The sequence below is a fragment of the Sturnus vulgaris genome, chromosome W, assembly GCF_052056855.1.
Source record: "Sturnus vulgaris isolate bStuVul1 chromosome W, bStuVul1.hap1, whole genome shotgun sequence".
Lineage (NCBI taxonomy): Eukaryota > Metazoa > Chordata > Aves > Passeriformes > Sturnidae > Sturnus > Sturnus vulgaris.
In genome coordinates this window covers 25,531,896-25,555,813 of record NC_142282.1, presented here as the reverse complement: position 1 = coordinate 25,555,813, position 23,918 = coordinate 25,531,896, and positions in this window count along the sequence as shown.

Genomic DNA, 23,918 nt, shown 5'->3' with positions numbered 1-23,918 from the left:
CCCCACCGGCACTGAACTCAGCAGGGGCTCCACTGCCCTCCCCCACCCCACTGCAGCTTGGAGGGAAGGAATGTGAAACCGGAGCAGGGGTGTGGTGGTGGGATCCAGGGTTGCAACACGTGTGGGCGGGGTCGCCGGGTGCCGTGCAGGGCTGGGTCTTGGAGGGGGGAGGGGGCGGTGGAGCTGAGGGCAGGGATGGGTTCTGGGAGGGGACAGGCTTATGGGCAGGGACCGGGGGGTGAAGGGGTTTGCAGGATGAAGGAGTAGACACGTGGCTGCCACCATATGGGGGACCCACCCTCTCCCTGTACCGCATGGCCAGAGCTATCTGGGACCACGGCCCTGACCTGTCCAGATATGGCCACGTGTCCGTGGCCCAGAGGGGAAGGGAACAAGGAAGGAGAGCTGATAATTTTCGAAAAATTGTCAGAACTGGGATACTGGGGAGGACTCAGGGACTTAGAACAGTCACAGCAGTGCTGGGCGCCCTGCACCTCTCAGGGAGACCCGTGGGTCCTTTCCAGGTCCGGGTTATAGGGTTTTTGGGAAAGGGAAGGTGAGTTTGAATCGTTTTGCTGCTGCTGTCTGTTGTTTTCTGTCTGAATTAAAAGTTTCTGAATTTGTAAGAATATCGGGAGGAATACAGAGGCAGTTTTATCTCCATTTTCTACTTTTAAAGTTAATTAATTTCCTATTTCATCCCAAAATGAAATCGAATTTATATTTTGCAATTCAAGGTCAGATTTTTCAACAGCCAGCCAGCTGGCAAAACGGGCTAATTTTTTATTAGATATTAAAACATTTCCTGAACTTAATATTTCCCTGAGTTGGTTTTTTTATACTCTTTTGTAAGGCAGATTGCTGTAAGCCCATGGTATTTAGCAATTTGCACTATATCCACACCACTACAGTTAAAACACAGGAAAGGAGTTAATTGTTAAGACGTGCTAGGTACTCTACGGTTTTTAGGCTTTACTGGATGCGGAGCCGATGTTAATTTTGCTTTTTTTTTTTATTTCAGTAAAACCTATGTGGCGCCAGCGCCGCTGTAGGGACCGACCTCGCCGCAAAACCCCGTAAAAACTGCAAAAACTGTAAAAAACAAACCTCTGTGCCCCAGCTTTGAAACCGACCAAAGCTGTCTGCCTGCCACGTTGCGCCTGGGTGACTGCATCCAGCCCCCCCTCAGCCCGCGCGCACGTACCACGTGGCCGCGGGCTGCCGAGCCGCGGGCACACTGCAAACAGGCCCGCTCCGCCTCTCCTTCCGAGAACGGTGCCGGGCCCGCAAAATGCCACTGGTGAGACCCCCCCCCCCCCCGGAGCTCCGGGAACCACCCGCTGCTAAAGGACGCTTTCACTCACCTTTTCTCTTGCAGGGAGAAGCGTCTGTGTAACTGTAGTGGGTCTACGTCAAGAACCGACCTCTCTGGGCTCCTGACAGGCTGCCGGTTCATGCTGAAAAGTCTTTGAACTGCACAAACTGCAGCTTAAAGAAATTTAAGCTAGTTGATCAGCTCCAAGGCTTGTTGAATCCCAAAAATAGGAGTCACAATTGAAGGTGGGGTGCTCTGTAGAGACTAACCACGTAGGGGTGCCAACTGAGGCTTTTTCTCAGCCCCAAAAATGGGGTTTTTCACCCTTCCTCCGGTCTAGCTCAGGTGTTAGGGTGAAGTTTCCCTGGGCCCTTGCCTCATGGATGTAAATAAGATATCAAAAGACACTCATTCCCCTTATAAAGTTACAGGGTTTATTTCTAGTGGGTAGCGAGGGAAAGAGGGAAGGGGAAAAAGGAGGGGGAAAAGAGGGGAAAAGAGACAGAGGCCAGAGGGTACTGACCTTTTCTAGGGTCTGGAAAGGGGGGGCAGGGAGAAATTGGATCCCGGCCAGCCCTGTATGGCCAGGAGGGGAGAGGGACCAAGATACAGGGCACAGCAGGGGTCACGGAATGTACCATTTACAATGTATCTAGGAAACGCAACACTGGACAGCATGGTGTCACCTACCACAAGCTTGGGTAATTCAAGAATCTTATGCCCTTTTCTACCCCTCACTCAATGCCCTCAGGCAATGCCTCACGTTCCAGGCACAAAATCTGTCTTGGTTTGAAAGACAGGTATGGTCTAAGGAAAGGCAAGTGCCCCCTTCCCGAGATGCGGAATGCAACCCCCTCCCTTTTAATTATTTTAGGTCCAAATCAGAAGCCTTCAGGCAGGAGGTGTCGGGATAAGGGTAAGAGTTCTTGACTGATATCCAACAAGGCAGAAAAAAAACCAAAACAACAGGTATAAAAATTGGCAACAGAACAGAACAGTATCGCTCCGCTCCAGTCCCTTCTGGCCGCAGGCCGTCTCCCTGCTCTCATTTACCGGTGCTGTGGGGGCAGGGCAGGTCCTGCGCAGTTGAAGAGGGCTGGATGGTGGCTGCGGCCCAGGTGTGAGAGGGATGGGAAAGTGACTCCCCCCCTCACGGTGTCGGTCGTTGTGCTCAGCAGGGTGTCCTGAGATAGTAGGGTGAGGTGGAAGAGCAGCAGAGCGATGTCCAAGGGCAGGGAGCGTGGATCTCAGTGCTGGGATGGCAGGGGAGATGAGAGATCGGAGCCCGGCCTGTCCTCCCACTCCACGAGCCAAGCGAGAGAGAGTGCCCCGCTCCAGACCCTCCGTCCCACCTTTCCTTTTCCAGTTCTCCCCCCTCCCCCTCCCCCCACCCCCATACGAGAGAACATTATCTGTCGTTTTAAGGTGTAGCCACAATAACTTAGCATAACAATGGGAGAAAATTCCACAGAAAGAAAAGGGAACAATTCAACCCCCAACAATGCCCAATGCTCCATTAGCACTTTTGGGTAAGAATCTATTGGAACGATTAAAAACAAAAATAATATTCAAAAATGGGGAAATTAGTTTGGAGGTAAATGATCAGCAATATGTGGAACTGTTAAATGTAATGCTAATAACCAAAGATATTGTGGCTGAAAACAAAGAAGAAATTATTAAGAAAATAATAGATCAGCTGCTCCCTGGGGTGTGGGCCTCCAATATACCAGCGAGAGCAAAGAATGCTCTACCAGTACAAATCCGGCTTAAAGAAGGAAAACAACCAGTTAAAATTAGACAATACCCCTTAAAAAAGGAAAGTAGGGAAGGGATTAGTCCAGTAATTAAGAACTTTTTGCAAATAGGACTACTAAAAAAATGTCAATCTGATTTTAATACTCCTATTTTGTCCGTAAAAAAGCCCGATGGATCATACAGGTTAGTACAAGATTTGCGAGCTGTTACCAGCGGTAGCCAACCCCTACACCTTGTTAACTCGTTTAACATCCAAACTAACCTGGTTTACTGTTTTAGATTTAAAGGATGCTTTCTTTTGCCTTCCTCTCCATGAAACCAGCCATAAATTTTTTGCATTTGAATGGGAAAATCCCAAAACTGGACATAAAACTCAGCTCACATGGTGTGTACTACCCCAGGGGTTCAAGAATTCCCCTACCATATTTGGAGAAGAGCTGGCAAAAGATCTAGAATCCTGGGAAGCTCCATCAAGAGAAGGACAGCTGTTACAGTATGTGGAGGACCTCCTGATAGCTAGTAAAACTCAAGAAACATGTATGGAGTGGACGGTAAGCCTCCTAAATTTTTTGGGGTCTACAGGGGTATCGAGTATCCCAGAAGAAAGCCCAGATGGTGAGACAAACAGTTGTCTATCCGGGCTATGAGATTAGTGCTGGACAAAGAACCTTGGGACGGGATTGCAAGGAAACAATATGCCAGACCCCAAAACCCCAAACAGTGAAAGAACTGAGAACCTTCTTGGGCATGACAGGGTGGTGCAGACAGTGGATTTACAATTATGGGCTGTTAGTCAAACCCCTATATACCTTGATTACGGAAGGAAGCAGAGATCTCCAACGGATGAAAGAAGCAACATGAGCCTTTGACCAACTAAAGAAGGCTCTCATGCCAGCTCCAGCCCTGGGACTTCCAGATGTGAGTAAACCATTCTTTCTGTTTTCTCACAAAAAGCAGGGGATTCCTCTGGGAATACCAGCACAAGACCTGGGCCCGTACTGGAGGGCAGTCGCCTAGCTCTCCAAACAGCTGGACACGGCAGCCAAGGGGTGGCCAGGGTGCCTCAGAGCTGTTGCAGCAGTAAGAGGCACACAAATTCACCCTAGGCCAGAAGCTGCAGTCCTGGAGGTGAAAGGAAGACATTGGCTTTCCCCACAAAGATTTCTAAAGTACCAGGCCATACTAGTAGAACAAGATGATGTTGAAATTGTGGTAACTAACACTGTCAATCCAGCTTCTTTCCTCAGCGGGAGTATGGGAGAACCAGTGATCCATGACTGCCTGGAGACCATTGAAGCCACTTACTCCAGTCGCCTGGATCTGAAGGACACCCCTCTCGAGGACGCTGCAACTTGGTTCACTGATGGGAGCATCTACATCATCAGTGGAAAAAGATATGCTGGATATGCGGTTACCACAATAGAGAGGTGATAGAGTCTGGACCATTGCCAACAAACACCTCTGCACAGAAGGCTGAAATAATCACTTTAACCCAGGCCTTAGAGCTAGCTAAAAGAAAAGAAATCAACATGTATACACCAAAAAGTGAGCTCTGAATTGGAAAAAGGAAATGAGCTGGCGGACAGAAAGGCACAAGAAACAGCTAAAGGTAAGGTAATTATTAAAACAATTGAGGCAGCTTTAATTCTAGATGGGCAAATTTCTATGGAAGGTAAGCCAAGATACAATAAAAGGGACAAAAAGGTCATTAGAGAAGAAAACAGGATTTATAACCAAGAGGGGTGGGCTATTACAGACAGAGGAAAAGGTAGGCTTGTGATCCCCTCTTACATGTTATGGTTATTAGTGAAAAAGGACCATGAGAAAACACATTGGGGAATTGATGCTCTGTACAATTATTTGAAAGATCAACTCATGGCCAGAAACTTGCAAGGTGCAGTAATTCAGGTGACTCGCCAATGTAGTCTTGCCTCCAAACTAATCCCAAGAATATTCCTAAACCAAAGCCTGGACAAATTGAAAAAGGCTATGGGCCTGGGCAACAATGGCAAATTGATTTTTCAGAACTACCCAGGAGAGGGGGGTAACAATACCTATTGGTATTAATAGGTACCTTTTCAGGGTGGCCAGAAACTTTCCCTACCAAAACTGTCAAAGCATGAAAAGTAACCAAAGCATTGTTATTAGTAAAAGAATTTACTAACTTTGAAGAAGGAGTGGGGAATGAATCATGGTTTTAAAAAGTTAAGATTTTTGCTAAGAGTAGAAGTAGTTTCCATGACCAAGATGTAATTTAGGTAGGTAAATGGTAGGTTAATAATTACTAGATGCTTAGGCTAGAGCTAATTGGTATAATTATCTGCTATTATAAATTTACGTACAGAAGAACGCAAAATAAGTAAACTGCTAACCATGAAGCACGGAGCCTTGGATCGTGCCAGAGGGTCACTGAGACCTGATGAAGACTCTCCTGACTTCATCCTTCGAGACCACTGACCCATTTCCAGACCGCCGACCCAATTCAAGAGAAGAGCTGTGCACGCGTGAAGGACTAATGGGCTCATTTTAATATGGGATGGGGATGGGAGGTGCTGGGGTTATGCATATGTATTGTATGTAAGATCTTGGGGAATAAATAGATGGCAAAGAACCTTGTTCAGGGCCGTCAGGCCTTTCGGAGGTGACTACCGTGCCACGCGCTGGTGAATAAACAGACCACTATCTAACATTTATTAGTTAGAGGGTCATTGTCCGTGATTATACCGGCTTTTTTAATGATTCAGCTCTAGTTCTTTATGGGGGAAAATGGAGTGTGTAAAGTTGCCAATCATTTTGGAGCGAATTTGGAGGTTTTTGGGGTCCCAGATCAATTTTGGGTTGAATTCTGGGGATTTGGGGGTTCCCAGGTGAATTGGGGGGGGGGGGGGGATTTGGGGAGATCCAGGTGACTTTTGAGGGGTTCCAGGTTTATTTTCGGGGAAAATTTGTGGAATTTTGGGGGATCCCGGGTAGCGAGGTTTGGGGTTGTGTTGGTTTGAAAGTAAAACCAGTGCGAGACTCCAAGTCAGTAATGCAATTTAATAGGAGAAAAGAGAAAAAATAAAATACATGCAATAATATAAAAGAAAAACCACCAACAAAGTCAGAAATACAACCTGACACCCTGTCAATCAGGGTGTTGGTAGCAGTCTGTATAAATGGTGGCTGCAGTCCTCCTGGATGACAGATGTCGTTCAGTTGAAGCAGTGCTCCTGTAGAAGGTGCAGTTTTCCTCCGAAGATCCACCGATGATGTGGAAAAAGGTCCGACTTTCCTCTGGGATCCAGTGGAAAGGACTGCCTTGGTGTTCCAAATCTCACTTTTTATCTAGGTAGGAAATGTTTGGCTCCTCCCCCTGGCTGGAGCATCTCCCAATGGGATGATGTAATCTTATCAGTCACACAATAGGACTTAATGGCCCATTAACAGAATATATCTTCTGGAGGAAGTATGGGTTGTGAAAAGATAACAATGATCATCCCCCTGATCTTATCAGATGGCACATCAGCAGGGGATATCTCCCACAGAGATAAGGATCACCACCCCTCCCACATTTTAACAGATGGTGATAGAATACACATTTTTGCATTGTACCCCAGGACAGGGGTGAATTTGTGGAATGTGGGTAGTCCCAGTTGAATTTTAGGGGGAATTTGTGGAATTCTAGGGATCTCAGGGGAATTTTGGGGGGAATTTTGTGAATTTTAGGATATACAAGTGAATTTTAGGGTTCTCAAGTGAGTTTTGGGGATGCCAGGCAGATTTTGTCGTGAATTTTGTCGATTTTGGGGTATCCAGGCGAGCATTTGGGAGTCGTGGGAGAATTTTGGGATGAATTTGGGGGGAAGCAGGTGGATTTTCCCGGGAATTTTGGTGATTTTTTGGAGTCCCAGATGGGTCTTGGAGCGAATTTGGTGGATTTGGGGGTATCTGGGTGGGTTTTGAGGGCTATTGGAGAGATTTTGGGGTGAATTTGGGAGGTGTTGGGGGGACTGGGTCTAGGGGGTGATTTGAGGGATTTGGGGGGTTGCAGGTGGAATTTTGGGGTGAAGCCCTGGGATTTGGGGGTCCTCCGTGAATTTTGGGGTGAATTTGTGGAATTCTGGGAGTTGCCAGGTGAGTGCTGGGCATCCCAGGGGCGACTTCGGGGTGAATTTTGGGTAATTTGGGTTTCCCAGGTGAATTTCTGAGGTGAAAAGGTGCAAAAAGGTTCTTTTTGAAAACAAGGTAAAGCCAGAAGGTAACTGAAAATTAATAGATGTGATGCACGTAGGTAATATGCAGACAATACACAGAGAGACAAATCATGGGAAAAATACAGTGGTAACACATGAGTGTGTAAGGATGGGATCAGTATAGCTAAGGCTCAGTTCAAGCTGAATTTGGAAAAGCATGCCAAAAATAAGAATAATAAAGGCACCTACGGGTATTTCAGTGGGAAAAGGAAGATGAAAAGAAACCTATCACACCTCCCCTATTCCCCTCCCACCCCCATAAGCCAGACAGGACTAGTCACAACAGACAAGGAGAAGGCAGAAGTACTCAACAAGTGTTGGTCTCAATTTTTACTGCCAGTCACCATTTCCACATGCCTCAGGTTATTGGACTGGTGGACTTGATTCTAAGCCATAGTAGCAGGTCAGCTTTCAGACCACTTGAGGAACCTGAGCATGCAAGACCATGGGACCCACCCAGAGGCATGTCAGGGCCCTGAGAGAACTGGCAGCTCTAGTTGCTAAGGTGCTGCCTCCATCATATTTGAGAAATCAAGGCAACCAGCTGAAGTCTCCAGACACTGTGTTGTATTGACTCCAATACTCTTGGTCTTTTTTGCAAATCTTAGAGCTCTGAGTCAATTTCTGCAGAGGATTCCCAATGCAGTTTGAAAAATGGAATCTTTGTTATTGGTCCTCATGTTGATCTTGGATATTTCCATTTTCTGCACTCCTATATTTTCAAAACATTTGTAATGACTGAAAAGAAAGCTGAGACGAGGCATTATGCTCTTTCCAGTGAAATAAATGGACCAGTATTCTTTTCAGACAAATATATTTTTGCTGTATCTAAGCACATGTGCATACCTGTGTTTGATTTATGTGTCCAGGTTTTGCAATGGGGCTGCCACAGGGCCGTCCTGTGATAATGGCCCAGGTGCTGCCCTGTCCCGCTTTCTTCCAACTGGCTCCACTTCAGGATGTCCTCCCTGCTGAGAGAAGAGGCTGGGACAGCACCTTTAGAAATGTGACTTTCTGGGGTTTTTTTTGTTTTGTTTTGTTTTGTTTTTTTTAAAGTTAATAAAAGCCTTCACCCTGATTTTTTGATGTGTTGGGTTTGGGGTTTTGTTTCAGTTTAGGGTGGGTTTTTTTATGGGCTTTTTTTCTCTTTGGGGATTATTGGTTGGGGTTTTTTGTGTATTTGTTTGATCTGCTTTTTTTGTTTGTTTGTTTGTTTGTTTGTTTTTTTATTACGGTTTTGTAGAGTTTTTTAAGCAAATTGATTGGAAAACTGAATAGTCCTCCACTATAGTCTCCTGGATTCACCTGAGACTCTTCCTAGGCATCTCCCTGATCCTTTCTGCAATGAGTCTCACATCATTCTCCTGAAGAAACTGTCTGCTTATGGTTTGGGTGGGTGGGCTGTTTGCTGGGTGACAAACTGGGTGATGGCCAGGCCCACAGAGTGGTGGGAAATCGAGGTCATCCAGCTGGTCCCCAAGGCTCAATCTTGGGCCCAGTCCTGTTTAATATCTTTATCAGTGATCTGGACAAGAGGATAGAGTACACGCCCAGGAAGTTCACAGATGATGCAAAGTTGGCTGGTAGTGTTTTTTTCTTCTGGAGGACAGCAGGCTCTGCTTCTTTTTCCTCCTGTTCTGAGGTCGCTGCTCCCTCTTCCTCCCTCATTAAGTGTGATGATTTTGTCACTTGGATGAGTAAACAAACAATTTTAGCAACAATACTAGTGGCAGGGTGCAAGAAAGGAAGAGTTCACATGAATCCCCCCCCAGCAACAGACAATACCTGATGGCCCCTCTGCCCACCTTACTGAGTACACCGGAACCCATTGTCCCCCAAAGATACTCCCTTCTCCCTGCCCCCAGCCATGATGTGAGATGGAATAGAATAACTAAGATTAAGATTCTCCCTATGTAACTCCATCATACTTCGATTCTGGGAAAAAAAATTTCTTGAAGTTCTCTCATTTCAGATCATTTGAATTTGAATTTGCATACTAAAAAGTCTAGCCAGAAACTCATTACAATATTAATAGCCCATTCTAGAATGTCCGAGATGATATACACTTCTTTCAAGAGAATGTGATACCTCACGTGATTTCTCCAGAATTTCAATGAACAGCTTGAGTAGTCTACAAGATTCTTGCTGCCATCTGGATTTCCTGCTATTTGGCTTGTCTATGTAAGCCAACCAGCTATTCAGCAGAGGGAATATTAGTGTGATACTTGATGGTATGTGAGATGGAACACAGTAATTTATGGCTTTTTGCATAGTGATGAAGCTGTAAAGAAAGCTCCATAATGCTCAGACAAGGAGGCTGCTGGACTTCAAGCAGCAAAGGCCCAAAACGCACCAGTGAAAAGGTGTCATTGAAAACTAAAAAAAGCCAGGTGGGGAGCAAAGTGATACTTAAGGGCAGTTTAGTGAAAGAGGAAATCTAGTGAATAAAAAAGGTCCAAGAGTGAAGGAGTAACAGGGAAAATGAAACTAAGGAAGGAAATCAATCCCAGCTCATAATTTCAGAAGCTAACAAGTTGTCATTGCAATGATGCATAAAGTGAGAAATAATAAATATGTCTTTCATGGAATCATACAACAGTCTGTGATTAAAGAACATCTAGTCCAACTTCCTTGCCAGGTAGATCTTACAGTAGATCAAATTGCTCAAGACTAGCCAAACTGATAAGGAGCACTCTCAAGATGGGGCATCCACAACTTCTCTGGAACACCCGTTTGAGTGTCTCACCAGCTTCATTGTAGAAAAGTTTTTCCTTTTAGCCAATCTAAACCTAGTCTCAGTTTGAAAGCATGGCCCCTTGTCCTGTCTCTGCAAACCTTCCAAAAAGTCTTTCTCCATTTGTCTTATACCCTCTTTACATATTCAAAGGCCACAATACTGTCTCTCCAGAAATCTCTCTTCTCCAGGCTAAAAGATCCTACTTTTCGCAACAACCAGGTCATAAACTGAAATGGAAGACATCTCAGGAGATCAGATCATCCAACAGCTCAGCGTAAGAATAGTTCTGAAGTCAGATCAACTAGCTTAGGGCTGTGTCTGTTTGAATCTGAAAATTACCAGGAATTGAAATGCTTCAAGGAAGAGAACTCTGGGTGGCTCCAGAAACAGCCTGAGAAACTCAAGCAAACTCGAAACCTCAGAAACTACCACTGCTTTCTCTCCCTCAGCCCAAGCAGTCACAAAGAAGAAGTGTTCCCAGCAGGCTGGGATAGCACACATATACACTACATATACATGACAGGCATCGCCAGCAGCCACATCCTGCTCCTTTCTGTGGCTGGCAAGAGTGAGACTGGATGTTTACATGTGGGCAAACTGGGTGCCTCCAACAGCTCAGACACTCAGCCTGTCCAGTGACCCCACTGAATTCCAGTATTCGCAGTGTCCCAAGGCCAGAGCACTACTGTGCTTGCCGGCACAGACCATCACAAACCTCCTAAATCAGTCAGGACTCCCCTGGTCCCACAGCCAGCAGCTCACGTGCTCACCCCCAGGCCACTGCCATTGTTCACCAACTTCTCCACTTTGATCTTTGCTGGTGCTCTCAACACTGGCACACCCAGATGTTCTGCAGCTGTTGTCTCCTGGTGGAAAGGACTTGTAAAGCCATGTTTCCTAACAGGACTTCCACAACCTTTCAAAGCAACCTTTTCTGGGGTATGAACAATCTCATTCAAATGTCAACATTTCTTTTCCCATATGTGAAATCAGAATTTCCTTCTTCCGGGCATGCCCAAAACAAGGCACAAACTACATTGTGCCTTCTGTTTCACATGCTGACTTGTTTGTAAACAATGCTAGGAGAATACCTGTTTTGATCCAAGCTAATCTCTGGCCCTTATAGTGCTTTCGGTAGTTAGTTTTGCTTTGCTATTTACTTGATGTCCCATTGAATTGTTGAATCATAAACAGACTATCTGTCTGTATAGCAGCATCGCAGTGATGAATAAATGCAAGAGAAGGAGCAAGGTGATTGTTTGCTAGACTCTTCCTAGAAACTGAGAAATCTGTTACTTAATGCTGACCACAGCAGATGGAGGAAACATCCTACATGATGTCAAAGCAATCAAACTGTAATCACTTTTATGATTACAGTCAAGGCACTGCTTTTGCCACCATAAGTGGAGTGCAGGGAATATTTAAAGACAACACTGTAACTGTTGTCCATGCTCACTGAGAAAATAATGGTTTTACAGCGGAGCAGGTCTCACCACAGCTAAATCATGGATTCAATGATACACGCCTTCAAAAAAGCCCACAAAAACACAAATGAAAGGATTTGGAACCCAAGGGAATCTCGGATGGTGGCATCAGCTCACTTTGGCTTCTTTCCAAATTCTCAATTCCATTGTCTTCCGAGCCAATTATCCCACTGAACCTAAGATGTAATTTATGGATTTCCAACACATCTAGTTACCTTAGAATTAGATTGCCACTAGGCAAAAAGACAGAAAGCAGCAGTTAATTCCAGACTGAAACCAAGGGTTGTTAGGAGAGCAATACTTGGACGTAACTATTCTTAATAAAACCAAAACTTTTAGGACTTACCCGTGCATTTTTGGAGGTGGAAAAAGTTTTACATCCAAATGTCCCTAGGGAGCTGTCACTCAGTGCAATGTGCCTGGAGAGGCGCTCTCACTGGTAATTCAAGGAACGATTCGTCTCAGCAGAGGCAGCAGGTGCACAAGATGGCCGACAAGAAGGGGCAGTGTAGAACTCTCTGTCTGTCTCTGTCTCTACTCAGTGTAGAACGTCTCTGCCCTGTGCAATATGTCCCTCCAGGTCTTTGGTCCTTGCGAAGCAATATGTACTGTGAGCGCTGCTCCTTGCAGCTGAGAAGGACCATGGAGCTAGCAGCGAATTTGGAGAGCGCTGAGCACGTAGTCAAGGAGCGCTAAGTGCCCCTGCAATGCGGTGCTAATAGTAGCTTCCTCGCGGTGTGGGAGAGCTCCGGCCACAAGACCTTCTCATCCTGGCAACAGATCTCTGTGAAGGGCGTAGGCGAAAAGCTTCCGTTTTCCATTCGAACTGCGAGACAGGCAGACTGTTCCATGGAACTCTGAGAACAAAGGTGCACGCCCTAGGCGGGCTTGGGCAGAAGCAGCGTTCTCGAGCGCTTGGCTGCCGGCACACTGCTGGCTGTGTGGCGCCGCTTCGGCGGCTTCTGGCCGCGGGGGAGTGAAAGCGGCACCAGGTGTGGGCGAGGGCGGTGATCGAAGTTGCAAAAGTACCGTGCTTGTGTGCAGCACGTTACAGGCTACTCGGAGAGGAAGGTGGCTGCCTCTCGCTTGCCTTCCGACATGACCCTAGCAGTCGAAAGGAGCAAGCTGAAGCACTGTGTTGCATTTCCTAGGTGGATTGTAAATGGTACATTCTGTGACCCCTGCTATGCCCTGTAGCTTGGTCCCTCTACCCTCCTGGCCATACAGGGCTGGCTGGGATCCAATTTCTCCCCGCCCCCCTTTTCAGACCCTAGAAAAGATCTGTACCCCCTGACCTCTGTCTCTTTCTCCCTCTCTTTCTCCCTCTTTTCCTTGCTACCCAGGAGAAATAAACCCTGCAACTTCATCAGGGAAAAGAGCTTCTTTTGTTATTTTATTTAGGTCCATGAGGCAAGGGCCCAGGAGGCTTCATCCTAACACCTGATCTAGACCGGAGGAAAAGGTGAAGACCCCATTTTTAGGGCCGAGAAAAAGCCTCTCTTGGCGCCCCAACTTGGATGGTCTCTACAGAGCACCCCACGTCCGGCTGTGACTCCTATTTTCGGGATTCGAGAAGCCTTGGTGCTGATCAACTAGCTTAAATTTCTTTAACCTGCATTTTGTGCAGTTTGAAGACTTTTAAGCATGAACCGGGAGCCTGTCAGAAGCCCAGGGAGGTCGGTTCTGGACGTAGAAACACTACAGTTAGACAGATGCCGCTGCCTGCAAGTAAAAAAAGGTGAGTGGAAGCCTCCTTTCGCAGCTGGTGGGTTCCCGGAGCTCAGCGGGGAGGTCTCACTGGTGGCATTTCGCCGGCCCAGCTGCGCTCTCGGGAGGAAAGGTGGCGCAGGCCACCTACCTGCTTTAGGGTTATTCTTCGCCTTCCCCTAGAGCCAGCACCTAGCTTAGCACAGATGATAGAAACCTGCACCAGGAAAGCAGAACTGCTCAGTGGACACGAGACAAATCCAGGACTGGCACACCCAAAGACCATGGCAACTGTAACACCATTAGCCAAGAAGCAACCAATGTCACCAGAGCAGCTGCAGCACATCCTCTGCTTCCAGTGCAAGCAGCCAGTGACCGTCCACACAACCAGAAACAGAAGAACACCAACAAACAAAAAAACTGGCTTTACAGAGAGTACCTGCCATTAACACAATAGCGCGCTCGGCTATAAATACTGCAGGCTCCAAACTCCCAAAAGACTCTCTCTTAATAAACAAAAAGGGGGAGGATGGGATAGAGGGTGTGGGGATGCATGGCAATGAAAATATTAAATGTTTAATTAACAAGGTTTGGAAGCCACTAGGCCTTTTTAGGCTTGTGACTAACAAAGGTTTTCATTTCAGGTCATCTGATAGGACAGTCATTACAGTGGACTTACCTAACAGTACACAGGACGTGACGTTAAACCACATGAAACTGGACAGTGAGTGCTTTGTTGTCGGGGACACAGCACACACACCCCCAGAGATTGAGGTAGCTCCCATGACCATCAAGGGAAGCATAACTGGCCTCATTCTCCTGGCACGATGTCCTCTACCACCATATTACCTGGTTGAGGGACAAATCCTTGCCCAGGCCATTCCTGTTCCACAGGAGGTCCCAGTAGATGGAAAATCACCTGAAGTCTACTGGGCAGAAGTGGTGGGTGAGGACAAACCTTCTCTGGCATGCAACCTAACCCGTGGATCAGATCACCTCCATGTGGAGGGGGTACTGGACACAGGTGCTGATGTGACTATCATACCCGAAAGGATGTGGCCGTCACATTGGGAACTTCAGCCTGTGGCAGGCAGAATCCAAGGTGTAGGAGGAGTCAAATTGGCAAAAATATCAAAAAGCATCATACAAATTGAGGGGCCGGATGGAAAACTGGCTAGCATCCGTCCATTTGTTACAGACTATAAATGCCCTCTATGGGGGAGAGACACCATGTCCCAGTGGGGGGTAAAATTGATTATTCCTAAGACTCCTCGGGATTTTTAGAGGCGGCCACTGTACAGAGGCCTACCCAAAAGTTGAAATGGCTAGATGATACCCCAAAGTGGGTAGCACAGTGGCCGATGAGTAAGGAGAAGCTCAAGGCGCTTGAGGAGCTTGTGGAGGAGCAATTGGCTAAAGGCCACATAGAGGAGACCACAACTGCGTGGAATTTTCCGGTTTTTGTGGTAAAGAAGCCGGGGAAGGACAAGTGGAGGCTACTCCACGACCTCCGGAAAATAAACAAAGTAACTGAGGACATGGGGTCTCTCAAACCTGGAATGCCTTCTCCAACAATACTTCCCAGAGATTGGCAATTGGCTGTTCTAGACATCAAGGACTGTTTCTTCCACATTCCCCTACACCCAGAGGATGCCCCACGGTTCGCCTTCTCCGTACCTACCATCAATCAAGAAGCCCCAATGAAGCGTTACCACTGGAAGGTTTTGCCCCAGGGATTAAAATGTAGTCCCTCCATCTGCCAGTGGTATGTGGCCTCATTGCTGTCCCAGGTGCGTGCCCAGAGAGGGGAGGCCATCATCCTTCATTACATGGATGATGTGCTTGTGTGTGCCCCCGATAACTCTCTACTCCAAGACACACTTGACCTAGTGGTTAAAGTTTTAACCTCTGCTGGATTTGAATTGCAGGAGGACAAAGTCCAAAGGATGCCACCTTGGAAGCACCTGGGCTTGGAAATTACTGCACGGACCATTGTTCCGCAGAAATTGGAAATTAATTGTAATCCAAAAACCTTAGCAGATCTCCATTCCCTGTGTGGGTGGTCATTGAATTGGGTCAGGCTCTGTCTAGGCCTCTCTAATGAGGACCAAGAACCTCTCTTCAATTTATTGAAAGGGGAGAGAGAGCTGCTTTCTCCCAGGGAACTGACCCCAGAGGCAAAGACGGCAATCGAAAATGTACAAAAGACTTTAGGAGAGAGGCAAGCTCACCGTTACCAGCCCGAGCTGCCCTTCAAATTCATTGTCCTAGGAAAACTGCCACAGTTACACAGGTTAATCTTCCAATGGATCCAGGGACAGAGAGAGTCACTCTTAATGATAGAGTGGGTCTTCCTCTCCCACCAAAGATCCAAAACTATCATTAGCCACAAGAGTTAATAGCTCAGCTGATTCAGAAAGCAAGGATGACACTGTATGAACTAGCTGTTTGTGACTTCACATATATTCACCTCCCAGTCAAACTGTCTGAGGAGGGGAGGAACTCTCCTGAAAGACTGACTAAAGAGATGTTTGAGCACTTGCTCCAGAGCAATGCCATTCTCCAATTATCCCTGGATACCTACAGAGGACAAATATCAGTCCATGCCCCCTCTCACAAGCTGTTCAATGAGGAATTCCACCTCATTCTTCGAGAGGAGTCAGAGACAACTCAAAGATCTCACAGTGTTCACGGATGCATCCGGGGCGTCCCACAAGTAGGTGATGACTTGAAAAAATCCCAAGACTCAGCATTCAGAGGCTGATGTTGAGTTTGTGGAAGGATCACCCCAGGTAGCTGAACTGGCAGCAGTTGTGAGAGCCTTTGAGAAGTTCTCAGAGCCAATCAACTTGGTAACAGACTCAGCCTATGTAGTGGGGGTAGTGTCAAGAGCGGAGGAGGCAGTGCCCAGAGACATCAAGAATGAGCAGCTTTTCAGGTTGCTTTCCAAACTAATTTATTTGATTTCTCATAGAGAACACCCGTTCTATGTGATGCATGTGAGGTCACACACAGATTTGCCAGGTGAAATTGCAGAAGGGAACCGTCAGGGAGACTCCCTTGCAACCCCAGCAGAGAAAGCACACGTTCCTGACATCTTCCAACAGGCAAAGCTGAGCCACCAGCAGTATCACCAAAATGCACCAGGTCTAATGCGTCAGTTCCAGCTAACACCGAGTCAGGCTCGAGCCATTGTGGCCACCTGTCCGAACTGTCAGCTGCACACCATGCCATCAATAGGCATGGGGGTTAACCCCCGAGGTCTTGGCAGTTGTGAGGTATGGCAGACAGACATCACACACATTCCTAGTTTCGGTCGCCTCAAATATGTGCATGTTAGCATTGACACATATTCAGGTGCAGTCTATGCCTCTGCCCACGCAGGAGAAAGGGCAATGCACGCCAAAAAACACCTAGTGCAAGCCTTTCCAGTATTGGGGATCCCTAAGGAAATCTTAACTGATCAGGGCGCATCGCTTAAGTCCAAGGAGTTCCTGGAACTCATCCAGCAGTGGGGAGTGGGATATAAAACTGGCATCTCCCACTCCCCCACAGGCCAAGGTGTAGTTGAGCGAGCCAATCAGATGCTCATGCAGGTTTTGGCTGCACAGAGCAATTCAACTGCGTGGATGTCTTGACAGCAGAAGCCCTGCAAAGCCATGTTTACTATCAATTTCCTGAATTGTTCATTTGAGAAGATGAGTCCACCTGTGGTACGTCACTTTAACAGTGGTAAACAGTTCAAGTTATCCCAACATCCTCCAGTCTTGATTAAGCACTCAGAAACCTGGAAAATAAAGGTCCCTATTAGCTCGTTACCTGGCGGGGTGGCTATGTGTGCGTATCCACTCCCTCAGGCCCTCGGTGTATTCCCCAAAAGTAGGTGAAACCATATGTTCTCAAACATCCTGCTCCAACTGAGGGGACGAGGAGCAGGTGGCTGTGGCTTCAAAAAGAAGACACCGCCAGAAAAAAGAAAAAGAAATCCTCATAGAGGATGACATTCCAGCAGATAGAAACTTTTAATAGGGTTTAAAATGTTTGTCTTTCCTTTTAGAGGAAAGCTTCCCTTCTCTAGGTCCTGTGATGAAACCCATTCAAGTTGTCTTCCTGTTAACCCTGAAGAGTTTAGCAACTGCATGAATCGTCCTTCAGCCACATCAAAACATCTAGAAGAACCTGGCCCACACACGCCAGAATCGTGTGGGCATAGATTTTCTCCTACTACTGCACGGACATGAGTGCCAGGAATTTGAAGGACTTTGCAGTATGGACCTGACCTCGAAAGCTCCTAACATCCATGCTACCCTCATCTGAAGATTGGTTCAATGGACTGTTCAAAGGCTGGGGATTCACAGGGTGGTGGGCAAAGTCATAATTTAAATGAAGCTAATATCCTTCTTTCAACTTTGTTAAACAAAAAATGGGGAGATATTGCATTTCCTAGGTGCATTGTAAATGGCACTTTCGGTGACCCCTGCTATGCCCTGTAGCTTGGTCCCTCTCCCCTCCTGGCCATACCGGGCTGGCTGGGATCCAATTTCTCCCCGCCCCCCTTTTCAGACCCTAGAAAAGATCTGTACCCCCTGACCTCTGTCTCTTTCTCCCTCTCTTTCTCCCTCTTTTCCTTGCTACCCAGGAGAAATAAACCCTGCAACTTCATCAGGGAAAAGAGCCTCTTTTATTATCTTATTTAGGTCCATGAGGCAAGGGCCCAGGAGGCTTCATCCTAACACCAGAGCTAGACCGGAAGAAAAGGTGAAGACCCCATTTTTAGGGCAGAGAAAAAGCCTCAGCACTGCTGCTTGTGCTGCTCCTTGGTCCCCTTTCAGCCTGCTGCGGAAGCATTGGTGGTCACTTCTAGAAGCCGAGTTGCAGAGAGCACCACATTAAATGCCGCAGAGAAGGGAAATACAGAGTGCAGCGAGGAGCTGGTCATGGCTTACGTGCAATAAGTACAAGGTGATCCTAGGCACTGCCTCTTCAATCTGGCCCCCTCTACTCTGGTAGCAACTTTTGCAAGTCGGCAAAGGGAGCTGCAAGTATGTAGAATGGAGGGCAGCGAGATGCCGTGTGTTATGCGCCCTTTCAGGGCTGCTGACAGAGGGCTATTTAAGAACGCCTTCTTCTTCCTCGCGTCCTTCACGCTTCGCTCTAGCTGCATGGAGTACACCACAGCGAAGGTGTGAGGAAGGGTACTGACCCAGCTCTTGCCCTGGTGTGCAACAGCTGTGTGCTATTTTTCCAAGCAGCAAGAGCACTGAGAAGTGAAAGCGATTGTGAAGGAGCTCTTTGGCTGCTCGTGTGCTCTTTGCTGCACTGCACTCGCAAGCCCGATGCCCTGCGGATTCGTTCTTCGCTTTCTTTAACATTTATGGGGATCTGAACCCCTTGTAGATTGGTGGGGTGAACTTCAAAGACCGTGTGATGGGTTGGGTGAAGATTTCACCTGCTGCCACTTCCTAACAGTAAGTACCATTACTGACGTAGCCCCAGAAACACACACTTAGAGTGCGATAGCTCTGAATCCATGTGGCCATCTTCCAGAGAAAATTAAAAATCCATGAATTCCTCAACTGATCAACCCACAAAATGAACCGGATAATACCCACAGTAACCTTGGTTATGGGACTCATGTTTAAAAATGCCTTGCAAATGGGAGAGATATAGCAGTGACCACATGGAGGCCAATCCAGGGTAAGCTGGACAGCATGGTGTCACCTGCCACAAGCTTGGGTAATTCAAGAACTGTTATCCCCTTTTCTACCCCTCTCTCAATGCCCTCAGGGAATGCCTCACGTTCCGGGCACCAAAATCTATCTTGGTTTGAAAGACAGGTATGGTCTAAGGAAAGACAAGAGCCCCTTTCCTGCAATGCAGAGTGCAACCCCCCTCCCTTTTAATTATTTAAGGTCCAAATCAGAGGCCTTCAGGCAGGAGATGTGAGGATAAGAATACCAGTTCTTTAGTGATATCTAACAAGGCAGAAAACAACAACAGCTATAAAAACTGACAACAGAACAGAACAGTACAGTATAACTCAGTTCCAGTCCCTTTTGGCTGTAGGCCGTCTCCCTGTGCTCAGTTACCAATGCTGCGGGGGCAGGGCAAGTCCCGCGCAGTTGAAGGGTGCTGGAGTAACGGAGGCAGCGGCCCAGGGTTGAGAGGGATGGGGAAAGTGACTCCCCCCTCACGGTGTCGGTCGCGGTGCTCGGCAGAGTGTCCGGAGGTAGTAGGGTGAGGTGGGAGAGCAGCAGAGTGATGTCCAACGGCAGGGAGCGTGGATCTCAGCGCTGGGGTGGCAGGGGAGATGCCAGATCCAAGCACGGGGCGTCCTCTCCCTCCACGAGCCAAAGGAGAGAGTTTTCCAGCCCGCTCCAGAAACCCGTCCCACCTTTCCTTGTTCCAGTTCCCCCCGCCCCCCTCCCTCCACCCACCGCCCTGCGAGAGAACATTACCTTAAGGTATAGCCACTCAGCATAACAATGGGATAAATTCCACAGAAAGAAAAGGGAAGCATTCAACCCCCACCAATGGAGTACACCATAGCAGAGGTGTGAGGAAGGGCACTGCCGCAGCTTTTGCCCTGCCGTGCAACGGCTGTGTGCTACTTTTCCAAGCAGCAAGAGCACTGAGAAGTGAAAGCAATTGTGAAGGAGCTATTTGACTGCTCGTGTGCTCTTCGCTACACTGCGCTCGCATGCCTGGTGCCCTGCGGCTTCGTTCTTCACCTTCTGCCTTCCGGACAGAGCTGAACTCCAGCGGTCAGTTTCAGCTCTGCCCAACAGCTTGTCCTCAGTTCTGCGGGCAAGCACACCCTGTTGCCTTGGCTCCTAGTGCAAAGTCCTTAGCGAGCTCTCACTCAGTGCAGTGTACCCAGAAAGACGCTCTCGCTCGTCTTTCAAGGAGGGATTCCTAACAGCAGAAGCAGCAGAAGCACAAACTGGATGACGAGAAGGGACAGTGTAGAACACGTCTCTGTCCTGGCACATTTTCATGTGCGATATGTCCCTCCAGGTCTTCGGTCCATGAGAAGCTCTATGTACTGTGAGCGCTGCTACTTGCAGCTGAGAAGGACAGTGGAGCTAGCAGCGAATTTGGAGAGCACTGAGCACGTAGTCAAGGAGCGAGAAATGCCCCTGCAATGCGGTGCTAATAGCAGCGTCCTCGCATCGTGAGTCACGGGGTTGTGTAAGGGTCGGACCGAAGTTCCCCTCCATTTTGCCTCCAGACCGTCGCAAGGAGACCTCGAGGACACCCACCCAGGCTGACTCTGAGCAATGGTTTCCTGACCCGGCCAAGGTGGATGCCCGTGACTGTGTGCTTTTGTATTGTGTTCACTGGACTGTGCTGTCATGGCACCAAACAGAGTTTCTGTTGTACCACCAAATGAGGAGAGCTTGACCGTACCTGTCTCCTGCAGCACCACACAATGGTCCATAAATCTTCCCACCTCTTGGCCAGAGGCCACTCGCTTTGGAGAAAGACTATAAAAGAGTGACTCTCTGAGAAAGACCGTTTGAGATCTCTCCGCTGATGAAGACCCGTCTACCCCCTGGAGAAGATCCCTGAGATCTCCCCACAGACAAAGACTCGTCTATCAGATGACCCGTGAGGACGCCCGTCTCATCTGTTGGTAGCTATTTTCCCATCCCTTTCTTTCCTTCCCCTCTCCCTATACTTTGTTTACTATACCTCTCCCCCTTACAGTAACTGAGTTGTTGGCATTTGATGAAATGCATTGCTGTTGTTGAATAAACTGATTTTGTCCCCTGCACTTTGCCTGTTTGCACCTTTAAGGTCAAAAGAACCATCATGACTCCCGCTCTGTATTAATAGCGGATCGTGACATTAAATCGGCCTCATGGACAGGATATTCTGACAGACAGAAGGGATGCAAGGTTGTCTGTAGTCTGTATCAGGGGAAGGAAGTATTACTCCAGCCTCACCTAGCTGGCCACCTTGGATGGGTGAGCCTGTCTAGAAAACAAGGGGGGTTTTTCTGATTTCCCGCAGATTGCAGACACCTTGATGTGGAGCATCCCCAGACTCGCTTGAGGGCTCTGTAGTCAGAATTTCACAAAAGATCTACTGGTGCAAAAGGCGGGACACTGTTGTTGTTGTTGTTGTTGCTGTTGTTGTTGTTGTTGTTGTTGTTGTTGATGTTGTTGTTGTTGTTGTTGTTGCTTTTTATGATGTTTTTGATACTTGGTGTAGTGAAGAGACAACCTGGTGTTTTGTAACTAAGGAGTGCCTCCCAAGTAGTTTGGTCTCTTCACCCGCACAGGGAAGCGAAGGGGTGCACACAACGAAAGCTGTTTCGTTGTGTGTGGTAACTTAAGCAATAGACCTCCCTGTTGTGGTTTTTACTTATCCCTTCACAAAATGACTGAGAATTCCACCGTAACAGATAAAGCTGCATTTTATGCTCTATTAGCTAAGTATAGCGCCAGACCGTCCCAAGGTGGGGAGGAATGGGCCAACAGTAATTGGTTTAATCTGGAGAATGTGACTGATAGAATATATTCTTTGCAACATGAATCAAAGTTCAAACTGGGCAAAAATAAAACCATACTCTGCTCAGTTTAGGGAGCTTGTCTTACGGCAGCCATAGAAACTCACCCTAAGCGAGTTAGTGATGAAAGTACAATTATAGATTCTTTGCAAAATCTTGTTCAAATTCTGCAAAAACAATTAGATCAAGAAAGGAATGAGAACCGTTTGTTGCGAGATGAAAATCATTTGCTACAGGCTGCCCTAAGAGAAGAAAGTACCAAAAAAGTAAAGCAGAATGAAACACACGCAGAAACAGAAGAGAAGGAGATTGTTCACATTAATCAAATTTGTCCCCAAAAGGAGTTAACTATAATGACAAATCTTGGGGAACACTGCTGTCCGAAGTTGAGACCTATGGTTAAAACACAATATACTTATCTTGGTCCTGATGATTTTGTACCAAACATTTCTACAAAAGAAATCCCATATTCTGCCACTGAATTAGCAAAACTGACAAAGGAATATGGGTGACTCCCTCATGAAACAGAGACTGAATATGTATTTCGCGTGTCTCTTACTGGGGGAGATGAGATTAAATTATCAGAAAGTGAAGCTAGTGGGTATTGGGGACATGGGGTCTTCTTAACAACTGGAGATAAGAGCTACCCATGGTCCTTGACCCAACGTGCAGCTTTTTGGGCCGGGGGGCTTAACCCCCTGGAAAGGGGAGACCCTATAGCTTTAGTTGGTACTCCCGACCAACTTTTGGAAAACATTCACAAAGCTGCTTGCCTGCAAATGTTACATGAGAGAAAACTGACTACCACCTATGAATCACCTATGCAATTGCCTGTAATGCCTGAAATCATGACCCCTTTAATTCGTGGTCTCCCAGAAACACTCAAATCTACCCCAATTCTCCTTCAAAAAACTATCGCATCCATGACACCTGTAGAAAGATTAGATCGATTTCTTGGAAACTCACGTGAGCGATCTGGTTCCGTGGACTCTTTCCCTCCCTATGAATCCCCCTCTAGAGGGACTCCAGAATCTCCTGACAATAACCGTAAAGGTTGGACATGGAGCGAAGTTGCAGAGGAATTGTTGAATTACGGCACGAAATATGGACCCGTAAAAGTCCCAGAGGATAAAGTGGAGAAAACTAAAGGTGTTAGACACATTGTTTCTCCTAGTGATAAGCCAGAAAGGGGGAAATCGATTACTTCTCCTCAGTACTGGTGGTCATTGGGGTTAAAGAAACAAATTCCTAAAGATGTTATGGATGGCTTACCACTTGACAAGTTGATAAAAATTGTTGTGAATTGGCATTGCCCTAAGATCCTTACATCAAACTCTCCTACTGTCCAGCCTAGTGCAACTCCTCCTCCACCGGTTGTGGTCAGTGAGTCAAACTTAACCCCTCCACAGATTCTGGGCAGTGAGCCAAATCAATCTCCTCCACAGGTTCTGAGAGCTGAGTCAGAGTTTCCTCCTTCTCAGTTTTTGGGAAAGGAACTGAAACGGCTTCAGAAGCAGGGAAACTAGAAACCCTGTCTCTCGTGGGTGGGCAGAGGCATGGGGGGGGGAACTGGTTATTCATTAGAACGCTCACCAGAAATCCTAATACTGGGGACCTCCTGATAACAGCAATGGTTGGCCCTAAAAGGTCACCTGTTACCTTTGTGGTTGACACTGGAGCCCAAATTTCTGCACTAACAAGAAAAGCTGGACAGAAATGTGGAGTTGTTCCAACAAGGAGACAATGCTTTGTTCTCAATGCCTTGGGGACCACAGAAGCTATGGATATAGCTCTGATAAAAATCTTACTACCTGGAGAAGAGAATTTGTTACTTATCAAAATTGTAATTGGAGATATTCCAAATGATTTATTGGGAATGGATGTCCTTGCTGGAAGACAGTGGGAAGACAAGGAGGGTTGTCTCTGGTCCTTTGGCACACCACGTTTTAATATTAATCTGCTTCAATCCGCACCTTCCTTACCTTTCAGTAAAATTACTAATGTGAAACAATACCCACTTCCCACTGGTGCCAAAGAAGGAATCAAGCCAGTTATTCAGGACCTGAGAGATCAGGGAGTGATAATTGACACTCATTCTCCCTTTAACTCTCCCGTGTGGCCAGTCCGTAAACCTAACGGAAAGTGGAGGCTGACAGTAGATTTTTGCAGA